The sequence below is a fragment of the Salvelinus sp. IW2-2015 genome, linkage group LG13 (assembly GCF_002910315.2).
Source record: "Salvelinus sp. IW2-2015 linkage group LG13, ASM291031v2, whole genome shotgun sequence".
Lineage (NCBI taxonomy): Eukaryota > Metazoa > Chordata > Actinopteri > Salmoniformes > Salmonidae > Salvelinus > Salvelinus sp. IW2-2015.
In genome coordinates, this window is record NC_036853.1 from 41,381,977 (window position 1) to 41,401,203 (window position 19,227).

Below are 19,227 nucleotides of genomic sequence, written 5' to 3' on the forward strand. Positions count from 1 at the left end.
GTTGGAGGATTAGATTAGGCCTGGCTCGCAGTCTGCGTTTCAATTCATCCCAAAAGTGTTCGATGGAGGTCAGGGCTCTGTGCAGGCCAGTCAAGTTCTTCCACACCGATCTCAACAAACTATTTCTCTATGGACCTCGCTTTGTGCACGGGGCATTGTCATGCTGAAACAGGAAAGGGCCTTCCCCCAAACTGTTGCTACAAAGTTGGAAGCACAGAATTGTCTAGAATGTCATTTTATTATGTAGCGTTTCTATTTCCCTTCACTGGAACTAAAGGAGCCTAGCCAGAACCATGAAAAACAGCCCCAGACCCTTATGCAGTCGGGCAGGTAGTGTTCTCCTGGCATCCGCCAAAACCAGAAGTGTGATTCATCACTCCAGAGAACACGTCTCCACTGCTCCAGAGTTCAATGGCGGCAAGCTTTAAGCCACTCCAGCCGACGCTTGGCATTGCACATGGGGATCTTAGGCTCATTTTATGAAGCTCCCGACAAACAGTTCTTGTGCGGATGTTGCTTCCAGAGGCAGTTTGGAATTCGGTGCTGAGTGTTGCAGCCGAGGACAACACTCGGCAGTCCCGAGCACTACGAGCTTCAGCACCCGGCAGTCCCGTTCTGTATGCTTGTGTGGCCTACCACTTTGCGGCTGAGCCGCTGTTGCCATTAGACATTCCCACTTCACAGTAACAGCACTTACAGTTGACCGGGGCAGCTCTAGCAGGGCAGAAATTTGACGAACTGTCTAGTTGGAAAAGGTGGCATCCTATGATGGTGCCACGTTGAAAGTCACTGAGCTCTTCAGTAAGGCCATTCTACTGCCAATGTTTGTCTATGGAGATTGCATGGCTGTGTGCTCAATTTTATACACCTGTCAGCAACGTGTGTGGCTGAAACAGCCAAATACACCAATTTTAAGTGTTATCCACATACTTTTGTATATATAGTGTAAATGCTGCAGTAGCTGTTTTCAAAAGTATTTCTGCCATTTTGTTTCTTAGCTGGTAAATTAATCGCACAAAGTCAAAGAACCACAAATCCTGAAACAGGCATAAAGGTTTTTCTTAAGTCTACTCAAGTGAGACTTTGTCTTTGTGTTTCTTGGCTATTTACATTGTTTCGTTCACAAGCTAAGTTGTTTTTCAATGTTTGAGTTAACTGGTATGGAAGAGAAGACGGCGTGGTAGAGAGCTGCGGGTACCGACAGATCATTGCGCCGCAGTTTGCATTTTTCAAGGTCCCTTTTTTTTAAATGATTAATGAAAATTCACCACAAAGCTGTTTTCAGGGAGCAGGCAGTCAGAAGACTTTGGGATCTGGAAACAGTCGTCTTTCTGCTTTGTATGCGTTAGCCTACCATTTGTATTAAAAGCTCATCTCTGTCGCATTATTCACACGCTGCTTCAACTTCAGTAGCCTACCTCTCCGAGTTGGGTGTGCGAGATCAAGTGTGCCTAGTATGTGTGGTCTCATTGAAATAGAGTAGTTAATTTACCAAGGAAATTAACTTAAATATGATTAGTTTACTACAGTATCAAAATAAATATTGATAATGGAAAGTGGAGGGTGCTCAACCCACAAATTGAGATGCAATAAAAAAAAAAGTAATCATTGAAAACAGAAAGGCGCAACACGTGCACAAGCTACTATAGTGAGCAAGCATTCATTTTCAATAAATATTGATAACTCATTTGTCTCTGCTTGCAAATCGTCCTCCTAAAAAAAGGTACGCTATAGCCTATATGCAAAACATAGCTCAAGAGAAAGTGTCTGCTGTTATCATTCTTGCTGCTTCAAGTTCAGTAGCCATGTGTGTGAGATCAGTTGCGAGTGTGGTCTCAATTAAATCGCATACTCTATAGCCTATGCATGGGCAGAGAAGCACGGGGCAGTTATCGTTCCAAGGAAATGTACTTCCTAAATATGATTAGGATATAGTTTACTGCATTGCCTAGAATTATGTATTGATCACCAATATTTGTATCAGTCTGAAAATAGTCCCACTCCTAAAACGTAGCTCAAGAGAAAATGGAAGTCTCGCCAACTCCGCGCTCTTCAAACGATGCTTAGCATATTGGCTGACATATTAGGGTATCTGTATTACTGGGCCACAAGAGAATCTCAGGTCATTTAACCTATTTCTTAGGTTGTTTTTGCACATTTTGATATTGCCTATAGGGCACAAAATTACTGGGACCATTGCTGGCAAATGAGCGTGTCACATATGCCTAAAATAACATTGCAGGACTGCGGTTGGGTTTGGGACCAGTTCTTCTGGTAGCATGTGGGAGTCAGACAGAAAGCCAGGGGGTGCAGTATGAACTACAAGACTACTAGTCACAACTCTCTTAATCTCACAGGCACAAACATGAGTCACATTCCCACGGTAACCTCCACCTCTTAAAGGGGCAGGTGACATTTTTGGTCTCATCTGATATTTTGGTTAAGACTCCGGTAACAAACAATGAAACAAAATAAAGCAATATACCACATTACTTCTTACTAGTAATACATATGTTTTAGAAACATCAAAACACGCTCATCTGGTTTATTATTTTTGGTGTCCGATTTTTGTAGGACTGGCAAAAMAAATCTGAGTGGCTGGTGGACCAAAAAGTTAGTTTCAGGCCCTGAACAGGTAGAGAGAAGAGGTACGTACTGGAGAGCTGACTGGACATCCTAGGGCCAGAGGTGATGGGCGGAGTTCTGGGGAGGAGGGGGCGGGTGGAGGGAGAGAGACGGGGCTGGATTGGCCGGAAAGAGCCTGTTCCTGAGGGGGAGACGGTAAGAAGAAAAAGCCAGTCAAGTCCAAACTATGGAGGTGAGTGTGGTTGAGTATTTCTAGCCCTGTTCAGATAGTTGGATAAAACATTTGTTGGGCACGAACATAGAATATTACTGCTCTCCAGTGCTTTTTATTCCTGCAGCACAATTACAAAAAAAGATGTTGTTACGATACTTCAAACATACCTACTTCCTTCATGTGATTAGATAAGTAAAAGCACGTTTTCAAATTAATTTATCATTTAAAATAGGTGTATGGGTTAGTTGACAGTTGACATACCAGTGGCAGATGAGTTGGAGAGGATGGAGAAGGAGCAGACGTGTTGAGGAGTGTCTCCAGTGGTGCGGGGGAGCAGGGTTCTCTGAGGAGGAACAAACAACAATTTCACATTAAAACAATCTGTTCAGATTTCAAGATGTACTAAGAACAACTCAATAGGTACACCAAACGACGGAAGAAGATGAGACTTACCTGGACCACGAGGGGCTTTCGAAGTGGCCGGCTCCTGTTTTTCCTTTGTTTCGGCAGGAAAATGTCTGACTGCATCTGTAAGAGGCAGAGATACAAACTGGTGAGGACCCAAAAAGGCGAAGAAAAAGATTTATCTGTGAACTGCGAGAAAATGTGCCTTTTTTTTTAGAATGAGGTTGTTACAACACCAACTTTTACTCAAGACATAATACCGGGCCAAGTATCACGATACCGAGTAGAATCGTGATCCCACAAGGTTTTGCCAGGTACCCTGTTCACATTTTCTATACGTTCTGCACGGTGCTGCACAAAAACCTGTCCCTTAAATTCACACCTCTACTCAAAACAACACAATGGATTAAACTTCATACTTTTTACTGTACAATAGAAAAGGCTACTGTAGAAAACATCTGATTTGCTCATATCCAAAGGCCTACCTGTGATTGGGCAAGACTCGAGGAATGTTGTAAGGAATACAAATGTATAATGAAATACATTTTCATTGTGGCAGTAAGGGTTAGGGTTACACTCAGATTAGGCCTATATGAAATCATCTTTATCCTACTGTTCAGACAACTTACCACACATAGCCTACACTCTCCCTCACACACAGCTCCCAAAAGTTTGGTACCTAACAGAATTTAAGGAACACCATTAAAATATATTTTTGATTCAGAATTACATTGATTAGGCATATGTATCCTACCTTTGAAGCATCTCTTTCAGTAGGCTATCTATCCCTTTTCTGTTTTTCCTGCACCATTCAAATGTGTGCAGAGCCAGGTAACATTACTAAACAAGGTAATTTGTTATCAAACCACAAGTAAACTCAGCAAAGAAAGATACATCCCYTTTTCAGGACCCTGTCTTTCAAAGATAACTAGTAAAAATCCAAATATCTACACAGATCTTCATTGTAAAGGGTTTAAACACTGTTTCCCATGCTTGTTCAATGAACCAAAAACAATTCATGAACAGGCACCTGTGGAACGGTCATTAAGACACTAACAGCTTACAGACGGTAGGCAATTAAGGTCACAGTTATGAAAACTTACGACACTAAAGAGGCCTTTTTACTGACTCTGAAAAACACCAAAAGAAAGATGCCCAGGGTCCCTGCTCATCTGCGTGAACGTGCAAGGAGGCATGAGGACTGCAGATGTGGCCAGGGCAATAAATTGCAATCTCCGTACTGTGTGATGCCTAAGACAGCGCTACAGGACGGACAGCTGATCGTCCTCGCAGTGGCAGACCACGTGTAACACCTGCACAGGATCGGTACATCCGAACATCACACCTGCGGGACAGGTACAGGATGGCAACAACAACTGCCCCAGTTAGACCAGGAACGCACCATCCCTCCATCAGTGCTCAGACCGTCCGCAATAGGCTGAGAGGCTGGACTGAGGGCTTTGTAGGCCTGTTGTAAGGCAGGTCCTCACCAGACATCACCGGCAACAACGTCGCCTATGGGCACAAACCCACCGACGCTGGACCAGACAGGACTGGCAAAAAGTGCTCTTCACTGACGAGTCGCGGTTTGGTCTCACCAGGGGTGATGGTTGGATTCGCGTTTATCGTCAAAGGAATGAGCGCTACACCGAGGCCTGTACTCTGGAGCGGGATCGATTTGGAGGTGGAGGGTCCGTCATGGTCTGTGGCAGTGTGCATAGCATCATCGGACTGGGTTTGTTGTCATTGCAGGCAATCTCAACGCTGTGCGTTACAGGGAAGACATCCTCCTCCCTCATGTGGTACCCTTCCTGCAGGCTCATCCTGACATGACCCTCCAGCATGACAATGCCACCAGCCATATTGCTCGTTCTGTGCGTGATTTCCTGCAAGACCGGAATGTCAGTGTTCTGCCATGGCCAGCGAAGAGCCCGGAACTCAATCCAATTGAGCACGTCTGAGACCTGTTGGATCAGAGGGTGAGGGCTAGGGCCATTCCCCCCAGAAATGTCCAGGAACTGGCAGGTGCCTTGGTGGAAGTGGGGTAACATCTCACAGCAAGAACTGGCAAATCTGGTGCAGTCCATGAGGAGGAGATGCAGTGCAGTACTTAATGCAGCTGGTGGCCACACCAGATACTGACTTACTTTTGACCCCCCCTTTGTTCAGGGACACATTATACCATTTCTGTTAGTCACATGTCTGTGGAACTTGTTCAGTTTATGTCTCAGTTGTTTAATCTTGTTATGTTCATACAACTATTTACATGTTAAGTTTGCTGAAAATAAACGCAGTTGACAGTGAGAGGACGTTTCTTTTTTTGCTGAGTTTAGTCTAAAACGTCCCGCGACATAATTTTATTAACTATGTAACGTGCACCAATTCATGATAGAAAGGGGTTTGGGCTAGAAACTTGATGTTTTAACTGTTGTAAAGACAAGTGTGACTGTCACTGTACTCAGTTTTTCCTCTACGGCAGTGGCACTCAGAGGCTGCGTGACAGCAAAGTCAGACTGGCCTGCTTTTTCTTACAGGCAAAATAAAAAAGATGGTCAATGTCCAAATATTTATGGACCTGACTAAGTTATTATTATTGTAGCTGTCTACCACAGCATATTGGAGTTGAAATGAAATAATGAATATGAGCTGAAAGTGCACACTGTTTTAATTTGAGGGTATTTACACCCAAATCGGGTGAACCGTATGAATTACAGCACTTAAAAAAAAAWATATATATACATTTTTTTTTATGTGGTCACCCCCTTTTTAAAGGGACCAAAAGTAATTGGACAATTGGACGCTCAGCTGTTCCATGGCTAGGTGTGTATTACTCCCTCACTAGTTAATTTACAAGTAAAGCAGATAAAAGGCATTTGCATTTAAAATCAGTTGCCGTTAACCCTCAATATGAAGTCCAAAGAGTCCACTGCCAGTGAAGCAAGCTGTCATTAGGCTGAAAAATCTGAAACCCATCAGAGAGATAGAAAAAAACATTAGGTGTGGCCAAATCAACTATTTGGTACATTCTTATAAAGAAAGAACGCACTGGTGAGCTCAGGAACACCAAAAGGCACAGAAGACCAAGAAAAACAACTGTGGTGGATTACAGAAAAATTATTTCCCTGGTGAAGAAAAACCCCTTCACAACAGTTGGCAAGATCAAGAACACCCTCCAGGAGGTAGGCGTATCGGTGTCAAAGTCAACAATCAAGACTTCAGAGTACACAGAGGATTTACCACATATGTAAGCCTCAAAAACAGGAAGACCAGAATAGTTAGCCAAAAAACATCTAAAAGAGCCTGTACAGTTCTGGAACAACATCCTATGGACAGATGAGACAAAGATCAACTTGTACCAGAATGATGGGAAGAGAAGGGACGGAACGGCTCATGATCCGAAGCATTCCACCTCATCTATGAAGCATGGTGGAGGTAGTGTTATGGCATGTCTGGCTGCCAATGGAACTAGTTCCCTTGTATTTATTGATATGACTGCTGACAAAAGCAGCAGGATGAATTCTGAAGTGTTAAGGGCTACATTATCAGCTCAGATTCAGCCAAATGCTTCAAAACTCATTGGACGGCGGTTCACAGTGCAGATGGACAATGACCCGAAGCACACTGCGAAAGCAAACTGATACTTTAAGGAAAAGAAATGTAATGTTCTGCAATGGCTAAGTCAACCACCTGACATGAATCCAATTGAGCATGCATTAAACATGCTGAAGGCAAAATTCCCCAAGAACAAGCAGGAACTGAAGACCGCTGCAGTAAAAGGCCTGGCAGAGCATCACCAGGGAAGAAACCCACCAGCTGGTGATGTCTATAGGTTCCAGAATTTGCAACCAAGTATTAAAACTCACAATTTAATTTATGATTGTTAGTTTGTCCAATTACTTTTGAACCCCTAAAATTGGGGGGCTATGTATGAAAATGGTTGTAATTCCTACACGGTCCATACAATAATTGACAAAACCCTTAAATTAAAGATGAAAGTCCACACTTAAAGCACATCTTGATTATTTCCTTTCAAATCCATTGTGCTGGTGTACAGAGCCAAAATGATGAAAAACCCCATCACTGTTTGCAAACCATAGCTCACCATCACAGTAAATAACATTTGAAAACTGAAAGAACTGGATAGAGACAAACAGCTGAGTAGGCTAATGGCTGGTTAGGGGATGCGGCTGGCTGCTCACAGGTGTCACACGTGATATTGGATGAACAAGTGGGAGAATCTCAGTTGCACACTCCACCATACCTCACCATCACAGTAAATAACATTTGAAAACTGAAAGAACCGGATAGAGACAAACAGCTGAGTAGGCTAATGGCTGGTTAGGGGATGCAGCTGGCTGCTCACAGGTGTCACACATGATATTGGATGAACAAGTGGGAGAATCTCAGTTGCACATTCCATGCGTCCTCTCTCTCCTTCTCAAAACCCATTCAATGAGAAAGCCAGATGTCTCTCCTTGGACTGGGCGGTATTTTACTATATTCCGGTATTGACGCACGAACCAGTTTGGGTTTTTACTTTACCTTCTATAACTGTATTTGAATGTTTGGTTTGTTAAATGTGATATGCCGTGTGTAACATCCATTTTTATAGTTTACACCTCTACTTGAGTCATCCCTCGCCACTCTCCATGCTGCTTTCCAAACACACCTAGCCCTGTCCCGTCACTTAACTTCTCTAGGGTAGGGGCCAGCATTTTCACATTTGGATGAAAAGCATAYCCAAATTCAACTGCCAGTTACTCATCCCCAGGAGATAAGATATGCATATTATTAGCAGATTTGGATAGAAAACACTCTGAAGTTTCTAAAACTGTTTGAATCATGTCTGAGTATAACAGAACTTATTTAGCAGGCAAAACCCAGAGGACAAAACATTCAGATTTTTTTTTTTTTTTAGGTCACTGTCTTTTTAATGAGTTTTCATTGGGAAACCAGATTTCTAAGCGAATTGCTTGCAGTTCCTACGGCTTCCACTAGATGTCAACAGTCCTGGGAAATAGGTTGAGGTTATTCCTTTGTGTAATGAAGAAATACAGCCATCTTGAAGTCGAGGCACTCCAGGTGTCCTGGACATGTGCTTCAATCAAACAGAAGGCATGCAACATTTCATTTTAATCCTGTATTGAAAACATATCATCCCGTCTTCAATTTTATCGATTATTAACGTTAAAAAAATACCTAAAGTTGTATTACAAAAGTAGTTTGACATTTTTTGTTAACCTTTGAGATATTTTGTCGTCACGTTTGAGCAAGTTGGAACCGGTGTTTTTCTGGATCAAACGCGCCAAATAAATGGACATTTTGGATATATATCGACGGAATTAATCGAACAAAAGGACCATTTGTGATGTTTATGGGACATATTGGAGTGCCAACAACAGAAGCTCGTCAAAGGTAAGGCTTGAATTATATTTTTATTTCTGCGTTTTGTGTCGTCCTGCAGGGTTGAAATGTTCTCTCTCTTTTGTTTACTATGGTGCTATGCTCAGATAATAGCATCGTATGCTTTCGCTGAAAAGCCTATTTGAATTCTGACATGTTGGCTGGATTCACAACCAGTGTAGCTTTAATTTGGTATATTTCATGTGTGATTTAATGAAAGTTTGATTTTATAGTAATTTGGCGCTCTGCATTTTCTCAGGCTTTTTGCCAAGTGATACAGTAGCGTCTTGCCTAAACTCAGATTTTTGGATATAAATATGAACTTTACCGAACAAAAAATACATGTATTGTGTAACATGAAGTCCTATGAGTGTCATCTGATGAAGATTATCAAAGGTTAGTGATTAATTTTATCTCCATTTCTGCTTTTTGTTACTGGTCTCTTTAGCTGGAAAAATGGCTGTCTTTCTGTGACTTGGCTCATACCTAACATAATCGTTTGGTGTGCTTTCGTCGTAAAACCTTTTTGAAATCGGACACTTTGACACTTTACAACAAGTGTAGCTTTAAAATGGTGTAAAATACTTGTATGCTTGAGGAATTTGAATTATGGGATTTGTTGTTTTGAATTTGGCGCCCTGCAGTTTCACTGGCTGTTGACGAGGTGGGACGCTACCGTCCCACATACCCTAGAGAGGTTAAGGAGCGCATTTGTTGTTGCTTGACCACGAGACACTTGCGTTTAGTCTGCATGATTAATGCAGCACATGCAACAGATGTTGATAAATGTTGTTTCCACTTTGCTTTATAATATAAATCCACAATCATTCTATAATTACAGTGCATTCGGAAAGTATTCAGACCCCTTGACTTTCTCCACATTTTGTTAYGTTACAGCCTTATTCTAAAACTGGATGAAATAGTTTATCAATCTACACACAATATCCTATAATGACAACGCAAAAAAAAGATTAAAAATAATCTGAAATATCACATTAACATAAGTATTCAGAACGTTTATTCAGAACTTTGTTGAAGCACTTTTGGCAGCGATTAGTCTCGAGTCTTCTTGGGTATGACACTACAAGCTTGGCACACCTGTATTGGGGGGTTTCTCCCATTCTTCTCTGCAGATGCTTTCAAGCTCTATCAGGTTGGATGGGGAGCGTCGCTGCACAGGTATTTTCAGGTCTCTCCAGAGAAGCTCGATCGTGTTCAAGTCCGGGCTCTGGCAGGGCCACTCAAGGACATTCAGAGACTTGTCCCGAAGCCACTCCTACATTGTCTTGGCTGTGAGCTTAGTGTCATTGTCCTGTTGGAAAGTAAACCTTCGCGCCAGTCTGTCCTGAGCGCTCTGGAGCAGGTTTTCATCAAGGACCTCTGTACTATGCTCCGTTCATCTGTGCCTCGATCCTGACTAGTTCCCCAGTCCCTGCTGCTGAAAAACATCCCACAGCATGATGCTGCCACCACCATGCTTCACCGTAGGGATGGTGCCATGTTTCCTCTAGACGTGACAAATGGAATTTAGGCCAAAGAGTTCAATCTTGGTTTCATCTGACCAGAGAATCTTGTTTCTCATGGTCTGAGTGTCCTTTAGGTCCCTTTTTGGCAAACTCCAAGCTGGCTGTCATGTGCCTTTTACTGAGGAGTGTCTTTTGTCTGGCCACAACTATAAAAAAGGCCTGATTTGTGGAGTGCTGCAGAGATGAGAAGCTTCCAGAAGGACAACCAGCTTCACAGAGGAACTCTGGAGCTCTGTTAGTGAGACCATCGGGTTCTTGGGGACCTCCCTGACCAAGGCCCTTTAACGATTGCTCAGTTTGGCTGGGCGGCCAGCTCTAGGAAGAGTCTTGGTGGTTCCAAACTTCTTCCATTTAATAATTATGAAGGCCACTGTGTTCTTGGGGACCTTCAATGCTGCAGAGATGTTTTGGTACCCTTCCCCAGATCTGTGCCTCTACACAATCCTGTCTCAGAGCTCTATGGATAATTCCTTCCACCTCATGGCTTGGTTTTTGCTCTGACATGCACTGTCCAATGTGGGACCGTATATACAGGCGTGTGCCTTTCCAAATCATGTCCAATCAATTTAATTTACCACAGACTACTCCAATCAAGTTGTAGAAACATCAAGGACGATCAATGGAAAAAGGATGCACCTGAGCTCAAATTCCAGTCTCATAGCAAAGGGTCTGAATAAGGAGTTTTTTATACATTCGCAAAATTTTCCAAAAGCTTGTTTTTGCTTTGTCATTATGGGGTATTGTGTGTCAATTGAGGGAGAAAAAAATAAATAATAATTTAATCAATTTTAGAATAAGGCTGTAACGTAACAAAATGTGGAAAAAATCTAGGGGTCTGAATACTTTCCGAATGCACTGTATATTGGAAATCACTGATAAGAGATGAGTTTGCATCCCTGAAGAGGGAAAATAAAATTAYAAGAAGGGATGAAGAGTCCAGCTAGCTTATTTTTCTGAGAAAGACAATATGGAGAAAGTACGCAAAATGTCCTTACGCTGATGGAGTCGAGCTGTTGTCGGAAGGCGAGCTCGGCCTCCTTGTTGGGGGAGAACATGCGGGAGTGTCGGGAGCTGTTGGGGGGCAGGGTGGTGGGAACGGCAAACACCCCACCATCTGAGTCTCCCCCGGACACCAGCAGAGACCGCGGGAGGTTACGACCTGAGGAGGGATTCAAAGCCAAGGTTACAGTTAATTAGTATTGGTCTACATGAGATGTCTTACAAAGATACAAGTAAAAGACAAACACTACTTCGAGAATTGGTCCTCTGACCTAAAACTTTGGAGTTACTGGAGAAGTTTCGATAAGTSTAGGTTGTGTGTTTATGTGCATTTTCTCGTGAGAGAAGTTTGGTTAGCTACCGGACAATCCAGTGTTTGTTAACATCAGCTTTGCCGCTCGGACCCCCAGGGGCGGCAGTCGTCCACAGTTGGGGCTCCGTAACCCCACAGCCGGGGCCTTGCCTGGGGGGGTGAGGGACTGTTCCTCCTGGGATGGCTTTACCGGAGACGCGGCTGTGGAGCACAGCTCTGGAGCCTGGAGGAGAGGAAAGAAGATGGGAGAGAACATTCAAAGAAAAAAGGACTTAATGCTATATATCGCATAATCTGTTTACAAAGTCTCCAACAGTGTCTTCATCCCAATTCTCTACCCTTCTCCAGAAGTGTGCACTCGTTCCCTCCCMTTCATGCATTTAAAATGTTTGGTGTAAGCATGGCTAGAGGGAGTTACCACCATACTCTTCACATCAGTCAATTACTTTTAAATCCATGAGGGAGAGTGCAGGAGTGACCACGTCGGGTGAAGTGTAGAGAACTTGAAAGTGGCTATGAAGAATTTGCCCCACTAGGCGGTGTTGACTCACAGGTTTGGGGTTGACCTCTGATGACACCAGCCGGAGCAGACAGCGCAGGACACGGTGGGTGGAGGGTAGGGGCAGAGGGTGTGGTGACTGTAGCTGTGGGCATGTCTGCCCTGGTCCCTGTAGCCCCTCCTCCCCCAGCTCCGGGGCTGCAATAGCAGCCGGCTGCCACTCGTACAGAAGCTGCAGTTTCCCAGGTTTCCCCAGCATCAGGTACAGCTCTGCCAGAGTCACGTTGCTGTCTGACCCCCGCGAGCTCCAGCCCTCATCACAGATCCGCTGGGCCGACCGACCACCAGACACCGGGGTTGTGGTGCTGCCTCCATCAACCTCCTCTTTTCCTGGGGCTGCTGTCCACCCCTGCCCCTGGTCTGGAGGGACATCCTCCACCTGTTGCGGCACCGTTGCCAGTGGAGGTGTGGTGGGAACCAGGGGGTCCAACAGGGGGAGGGAGTTCCTCTCTGGAGAGGCACTGTCACTGCCGTTAAGCCCTGGGGTCCGCTCATCATGCCTGCACGGCTCAGTAGCAGAGCAAGAACCTTCCCCCTGGCCCTGAGAATTGGAGTCCCCATCTCCTTCCTTGGCCCCCAAGGCCTTCCCTACCCCTGGTCCTCCCCCCAGCCGCTTCTCCCCTTCCACCTGCCCCGCGGCTGCACCACCCTCCTGTTTCTGAGCCATAGACAACAGCAGCAAAGACGAAGGAGAAGGAAGAGGACGTACAGGAGAAGGAGATGTTATCTGGTTCAGATTCTTGTGCTCTGGCCCTACTCCTCCTCCCGACGTTCCTCCTTCAGGCATGGATACAGGGGTCTCGCCCCCTACCCGTCGAGCATCCCCACCACCACCGCCCCACCCAGGTTTGGCCACACCCCCCCGAGGGAGGAGGAGGAGCGGGGCCCCCTGGATGCCCAGAATCTGGGCGGTGGGGATCAGCTCCTTGGGGCCGGGCCGGGGCTTGCCGCTCTCCTGCCAGTGGACGGTGCAGGAGGCCTTGGAGTGGACCACACGGGCTACGCTGGGCAGGGCGGTCAGGGTGCTGGTCTCAGCTGGGTACAGGAACAGGTCCTCGTCTGCTCTGCAGGGAAGAGCAGGGCTGCCGCTACCGCCACCACTGTGCTGTTGGGTTCCCTCTAACGCCTCGCGCTCCTGCAGGCTCTTCAGCTGAACACAGTATGGTCAAGGGAGGGTCAGCAGAGAAGCGGTAGATTCAAAGTAAAATAAACAAAAACAAGAATTGAGCATCAACTAGGCTAAATATATCTGTCAATCTCTTGAAGTACTATGGATCAGCTCAATTGAGACTTTTTAACCAGCTGGTTGTCTGGTGCTAATTTCATGCGATTCTATACTTGACCAGATAAAAAATAAAATTAAATGTACCAGTTAGACCACAACCTAAGTGCTATAAGATGGGCATGACATGACTGCTATGATGTGAAAGGATACGATGAGCTGATCCTGGACATCCCACTTCTGTTTCAGGAACTCGATCAGGCTGGACACCTTCCTATGCAGCTCCACCACCATCCTACATCACCGCACAGAAGAATGGACAATGTTAGAAAATATTTACATTTCTCAGCAAAGCTCCTGTAGACAACAAAGCTCAAACACTGACAGGGGCATGTTCAGCAGGATACAACCTAGCAAAACCCATCTTTAAACCAAAATATGATAATGACAATACACTTCATGTAATGGCCACCATGTATGGGGATACAAACAGGTTGGGTGTCCCAGAAGCATAAAGATTGCAAAGCCCATCTTATTTTCAAACACGCCTAACGTTCTATTATTTAAAAAATAAAATAAAAATCTATTATTTATTCAAGGAAAACTCATTACATTTACATTACATTTAAGTCATTTAGCAGACGCTCTTATCCAGAGCGACTTACAAATTGGTGCATTCACCTTATGATATCCAGTGGAACAACCACTTTACAATAGTGCATCTAACTCTTTTAAGGGGGGGGGGGGTTAGAAGGATTACTTTATCCTATCCTAGGTATTCCTTAAAGAGGTGGGGTTTCAGGTGTCTCCGGAAGGTGGTGATTGACTCCGCTGACCTGGCGTCGTGAGGGAGTTTGTTCCACCATTGGGGTGCCAGAGCAGCGAACAGTTTTGACTGGGCTGAGCGGGAACTGTACTTCCTCAGAGGTAGGGAGGCGAGCAGGCCAGAGGTGGATGAACGCAGTGCCCTTGTTTGGGTGTAGGGCCTGATCAGAGCCTGAAGGTACGGAGGTGCCGTTCCCCTCACAGCTCCGTAGGCAAGCACCATGGTCTTGTAGCGGATGCGAGCTTCAACTGGAAGCCAGTGGAGAGAGCGGAGGAGCGGGGTGACGTGAGAGAACTTGGGAAAGTTGAACACCAGACGGGCTGCGGCGTTCTGGATGAGTTGTAGGGGTTTAATGGCACAGGCAGGGAGCCCAGCCAACAGCGAGTTGCAGTAATCCAGACCAGGGTAATCATTGAGACCAGGCTCATTCTCAGGGTGCCCTGATCACAGTAATACAGCAATCAATACAATGTTATATTTTTATTTAACACAAAATTTGGGAAAAAGTTACAATTAGCGCTGTTACGGTGACCGTATTACCTCCACACCGGCAGTCACAAGTCACGACCGCAGTCAAATTCCACGTGACCGTTTAGTCACGGTAATTAGGCTTCTCCAAGCTCTGATGGGGCATTAGTAGCCTACCAAACTTGCTAACTGCCTGGTATTCAGCACACTATTGTCCCTCTATATTTTGCAATGTCAGAGTGATTAATCAAACATTTGAATCAAAACACTTCATGAGAGATCACGCTCTTGTTATGCAATATTTCTATAGGCTATGCAATTGCATGAGATAGTTTTGATATCCTCTTTTTAATAGAGGCTACTATCAGCTTTCAATAGGCTTTCAAGCTTTCAATTCTTAATATTAAGCATATTGCTTCTCTTCACAACAGGAGTATAGCATACCTGGCTGGCATGAAAATGAACCACAGGAAAAGCATCCTCCATTCACTATTTAAGTGCATAGAGTACATGTATTTTTTCAACCTGCCCCTGTTGAGACAGGTGCATAGTCCATTTTAAATAAAAATTGACACATGATTTAGTATATATGTAAAGACAATATTAAATTAAGAATAGTCTGATGGGTGACAATATTAGCCTATCACTTGTGAATGATGCCCAGCTTGTGTGCAGTAAGGCAAGAAACAGCACATCTAAAAAATAAAAATAAACTACACTTTTTCAAAATCATAGTCGCACATAGACCTATATGTTTTGATAAGGTTTGTATCACAATTTAAGTGACCACATACCTTCTTAAAATGAAGCATACTAATCTGCTTTACAATGGTTGTCTAGCCTAACTGGCATACATACGCAGCGCGTGAGTTTCACGTTTGGGGAAGATCATTGTCACCATAAAAATGCACATTTATAATAAAAGCATTACATGCAAAATCGCATTTGTCATCGCTTTTGATAATGGTATTTTGCAAATTGATTGCATTTTGGAACAGTCACTGCCGTGTGCACATTGCTGCGCTTATAATGTGAAGAAATAGCCTAATAGTTTATCAACATTTTAAGCTAAATGGTTTGATCTGTTGCGTCAGCCTCATTGCTTTTAAAAGTTTTGAAGTTAGTGGTTGTATTAGTTTGGGATCTATCGCATCCCACAACTGTCCCAGACAATGTTTGAAATATTTATTTAAAACGTACAGAATAGGTCAACTTTTGTACTATGGGGGATAGTAGATTGACATAGGCTAGTGCTTTTGCTGTTTGTTAGGCCTACTCATCTTGTTTGCTGACGAAAAGTAAATGTGGACCCGATCACGTGATGGGTATTGGCTACTAAGAATTTAGATATGAGAGGTGCTTCGGAGCACGCAGCCAGGAGAATTAAAACTCTTATTTTCAGGGTGAAAAAGGCATGATTTTTTTKKKGGGGGGGGGCGGCATTACGGCGACACAAAGGGGATGCAGCCGGGAAAGTCGAGGCCTGGTGAGAATATTATCAAGTCCATGTCAAATTGTGAATGAGAGACTGTGTAGTGTGCAGCCTGCGCAAAAAAAACAAAGCAGAGCTCATGCCTTCCATGGTATTTTTTTCCAAATCATTAGAGTTGCATCATGCAGCCTTAGAATGTATTAAAATTCTAAACATATAGCTCAACGTTTGTATCACAACTAAAGTTCCAGAATTAACTCTAAATTAAGCATATAAGAGGACCTGTCTTTGTTAACTTCTTATGGATAGGTGGCAGCATTTTCAAATTTGGATGAAAAGCGTGCAAAGAGTAAACTGCCTCCTGCATATTATTATTAGTATTGGATAGAAAACTCTGAAGTTTCTAAAACGGTTTGAATGATGTCTGTGAGTATAACATAACTCATATGGCAGGCAAAAACCTGAGAAAAAATCCAAACAGGAAGTGGGAAATCTGAGGTTTGTCGTTTTTAAACTCAGCCCCATTGAATATAGAGTGGGATATTGGTTATGTTGTACTTCCTAAGGCTTCCACTAGATGTCAACCGTTTTTAGAACGTTGTTTGATGCTTCTACTATGAAGGGGGGCTAAATGAGAGGGGAATGAGTCAGAGGTCTGCCAGCAGCCTCGAGCTCAGTCATGCGCATTCACATGAGGTAGCTCTCGTTCCATTGCCTTTCGACAGACAATGGAATTCTCCGGTTGGGACATTATTAAACATTTATGATAAAAAAACATCCTAAAGATTGATTCTATATATTGTTTGATTTGTTTCTACGACCACTAATATAACTTTTTGGAATTTCCGTCCGACATTTCCGCTGGACTTGCCCGCGCCTCGTGAGTTTTGATTTGTTTACTAAACTCCCTAACAAAAGGAGGAATTTGGACATAAATGGACTTCATGGAACAAATCAAACATTTATTGTGGAACTGTCATTCCTGGGAGTGCATTCTGACGAAGATCATCAAAGGTAAATTCATATTTTGTAATGATATTTCTGATTTATGTTGACTCCAACATGGCGGATATTTCTTTTGGCTGGTTTGGGCTCTGAGCGCTGTACTCAGATTATCGCATGGTATGCTTTTTCCGTAAAGTAAAAAAAAAATCTGACACAGCGGTTGCATTAAGGAGAAGTGGATCTAAAATTCCATGCATAACACTTGGATCATTTAGCAATGTTTATTATGAGTATTTCTGTAAATTGATGTGGCTCTGCAAAATCACCGGATGTTTTGGAACTACTGAACATAACTCCGATTTTGGGATATAAATATTAACTTTATCAAACAAAACATACATGTATTGTGTAACATGAAATCCTATGAGTGTCATCTGATGAAGATCATCAAAGGTTAGTGATTAATTTGATCTCTATTTGTGCTTTTTGTGACTCCTCTCTTTGGCTGGAAAAATGGCTGTGTTTTTCTGTGACTAGGTACTGACCTAACAATCGTTTGGTGTGCTTTTGTCGTAAAGCCTTTTTGAAATCGGACACTGTGGCTGGATTTACAACAACTTTATTTTTAAAATGGTATAAATTACTTGTATGTTTGAGGAATTTTAATTACAGGATTTCTGTTTTGAATTTGGCGCCCTGCAAATTCACTGGCTGTTGAGGTGGGTCGCTTGCGTCCCGAATATCCCAGAGAGGTTAACTAGCTCATCAGTATGTTTTTTAAACATTTGTCAAGACTGGAAAAACAGCTTCTATCTCAAGGCCATCAGACTGCTAAACAACGATCACTAACTGCAATCACTAAAGTGACCCAATCACTGGCCACTAATAAATGGATCACTAGTCACTTTAAACAATGCCACTTTAAATAATGTTTACATATCTTACATTACTCATGGCCATCGCTCATCCATATATTTATATGTACATATTCTCATTCACCCCTTTAGATATGTGTGTATTAGGTAGTTGTTGGGAAATTGTTAGATTACTTGTTAGATATTACTGCATTGCCGGAACTAAAAGCACAAGCATTTCACTACACTCGCATTAACATCTGCTAACCATGTGTATGTGACCAAGAAACTTTTATTTGAATCCAAATGCCCAGACATTTATAGGCGGGAACCCGATCTATGGGACAAACACTCAATAAATATGTAGTCCATCTGAAAGATTTTTGCGCGAATTCAAGAACATGCATTTAGTCTTGCCCACATTACATAGAGGTTTTAAACCAACCAGTGCTTGTTGTAAGGCAACAAAGTCAGAATGCAGCGCAACACAACACCTCGTCTACAGTTGGGGCAATGTAATGCATAACAGTATTGTCTGCATACAGATTAATATTACAAGATTTAACACAGATTTATTTATTTAAATAGTATAGAGAACAGGTCCCTAATACTGACCCTGCGGTACACCTTTCGTAATATCCAGGAAGCTAGACTAAACACCATCAGAAACAGTGTTTTGTCTGACATAATGCTAAAACCCCTTGCAAGAAGCCTGATCCAGGCCTACCTTTGAATGAGAATGTGATTGTCAACAGTGTCGAAGGCATTGGAAAGGACATTGTCTTTAGTCAGTTGACACTGACCTGAGGCGAGGATTATGGGCCAGACTCTGGACACGGGCCCAGGAGTGGTTGCTACGCGGCTGCAGCTCCACAGCAACTTTCAGAGGTAGACGCACAGGCTTCTGGTCCTCTTCATCACTCACTCCTAGAGAGGAAGTGAGCAAGCGAGATAGAAAGGGAGGTGTAAAAGGAAAGGAGGATAAGATTTGTTCTCTCCGGTCCTGAGATGATCAGCATCATAATCACCACTTACTCTCCCTTACTCATACCGCCCCTTTCCTGAGTACTACCATGGAAATCCATCCCCTCCTGCCCACTTGCATGACTCCGCAACATCCCCATTCATACCCTTCTTCCCGCTGTGTGAGTGTGTGTCTGTTTGTGTGTACACTCACCATCTGGGTCACACAGCCTCTTGAGCGCACGGCACATGGGAGCTTTGATGCGCAGATTCCTGCCTTTAGAACGCACTGTGGTCGCCCTGGGAGAATACAGCAGAACCATGAGAGAACCGCAAAACACACAAACTACATCCAAATAACAATTGCACAACTATCTACACTGGACAAAAATATAAAAAGTATACATGTAAAGTGTTGATTCCATGTTTCATGAGCTGAGAAAACAAAATCCATAGTTCCATATGCACAAAGAGCTTACTTTTCAATTTTTTTGGACTATGGAATATCAAGA

The 19,227-nt window shown here is 43.5% G+C and overlaps 1 pseudogene; it reads right to left on the reverse strand.

Moving 5' to 3' along the window:
- LOC111971488 (protein cramped-like) overlaps nucleotides 1-19,227 on the reverse strand; it is a 72,560-nt pseudogene that overhangs the window by 27,432 nt on the left and 25,901 nt on the right.